This window comes from Bison bison, unplaced genomic scaffold, assembly GCF_000754665.1.
Source record: "Bison bison bison isolate TAMUID 2011002044 unplaced genomic scaffold, Bison_UMD1.0 scf7180017864375, whole genome shotgun sequence".
In the NCBI taxonomy this organism is placed as follows: domain Eukaryota; kingdom Metazoa; phylum Chordata; class Mammalia; order Artiodactyla; family Bovidae; genus Bison; species Bison bison.
In genome coordinates, this window is record NW_011494947.1 from 4,732,288 (window position 1) to 4,734,327 (window position 2,040).

Here is a 2,040-nt window from a genome sequence, read left to right on the forward strand (position 1 = left end):
TGGCAGGCAGATTCTTACCACCAGAGCCATCTGGGAATATGCTTGCTAGGAATACACAACTGTGTAACCTTTCAGGAGTAATTCGATGGTATGTATCAGCATTTAAAATACTCCTGCCCTGGGACTTCCTTGGTGGTCTGGTGGTTAAGAATCCGCCTACCAGTGCGTGGGACGTGGATTTGATCCCTGCTCTGTGAACTAAGATACCACATGCCCCTGGGTAGCTAAGCCCCACAGTGACTGATTCCTTGAGCTTGTGCTTCGTAACAAGAGAGGGATCAAACTTGGACCCCCTCTGTTGGAAGTACAGAGTCTTAACCACTGGACTGCCAGGGAAGTCCTGGAAGGAAATCATTCTTAACCGAATGAAAACAAGTCGTATTCTGTGGTCCCAGGGATTAGGACTTTGACATGTAAATTTTTGGGGGACATGACTTGACTCATAACAGGTGGTTAGATACTCACCTGGGCTGGCCCAGTGCTTCTCAGAGCCCTGCTGTCCTGTAACCAGAAAACTCCCCCTGAGGTCAGGGGAGGCCCCTTCTTCCCCTCCACTACCCCTGTTATCACCACAGCAGTGGCTGACTGGGGCACGTGTTATGCTGTGGTTAATAAACATTACCCAAGAATTTCTCCATGGGAGCGCTGGGGACCAGGGCTGTTCAAAACTTTCCTCGCTGCCAGCCCAGGGAAGCGGTGAGGGCGCAGGGCGCAGAGTGGCTCCCTGGGGCATGGACTGTAGCTGACCCCGCCAGGGCCTCTTCCATGGGACCCTGGACCATGGAAGAGGAGCTGGGATGTGGATTTGATCCATGCTCTGTGAACTAAGATACCACGTGCCCCAGGGTAACTAACCAAGCAGCTCCTCTTCCATGGTCCAAATAAGAATTTAAGTTTTGACTGAACTGTATATAAGAAGTGTATCTGGGGACTTCCCTGGTGATCCAGTGACTAAGATTCCACATTCCCAATGCAGGGACCCCAGGTTCTATCCCTAGTCAGGGAACTAGATCCCACATTCCACAACTAAAAGTTGGCACACTGTAGCTAGAAGTTTCCCTGTGCTGTAACTAAGACTGGTGCAGCCAGGTAAAAAATTATTACTTAAAGGAATGGAGACAGTGACAGACTTTTTATTCTTGGGCTCCAAAATCACTGCAGATAGTGACTGCAGCCATGAAATTAAAAGACACTTTCTCCTTGAAAGAAAAACTATGACCAACCCAGACAGCATATTAAAAAGCAGAGACATTACTTTGCCAACAAAGGTCCATCTAGTCAAACCTATGGTTTTTCCAGTAGTCGTGTATGGATGTGAGAGTTGGACTATAAATAAAGCTGAGCCCTGAAGAATTGATGCTTTCGAACTGTAGCATTAAAGAAGACTCTTGAGAGTCCCTTGGACTGCAAGGAGATCCAACCAGTCCATCCTAAAGGAAATCAGTCCTGAATGTTCATTGGAAGGACTGATGCTGAAGCTGAAAGTCCCAATACTTTGGCCACCTGATGCAAAGAACTGACTCATTTGAAAAGACCCTGATGCTGGGAAAGATTGAAGGCAGGAGGAGAAGGGGAACCACAGAGGATGAGATGGTTGTGTGGCCTCACCGACTTGATGGACATGAGTTTGAGCAAGCTCTGGGAGTTGGTCATGGACAGGGAAGCCTGGTGTGCTACAGTTCATGGGGTTGTAAAGAGACACGACTGAGCGACTGAACTGAAGTGATTATTTTCTGGTGTGCTGAGTCTTCATTGCTACGCACAGGCTTTCTTTAGTTGCGCTGCGCTGGGGCTGCTCTTCATTGCGGTGCACCACTTCTCATGCGGCAGCTTCTGTTGCGGAACGCAGGCTCTAAGTGCATGGACTTTAGTAGTTGTGGCTGTCAGGACTTAGAGCTTGGGGGCTTCAGCAGTTGCGGTGCAGAGGCTTAGTGCCCCATGGCGTGTGGAATCTTCCTGGACCAGGGATCAAACCTGTGTCCCCTGTAGTGGCAGGCAGATTCTTCACCACTGGACCACCAGGGAAGTCCAGAGACCTTG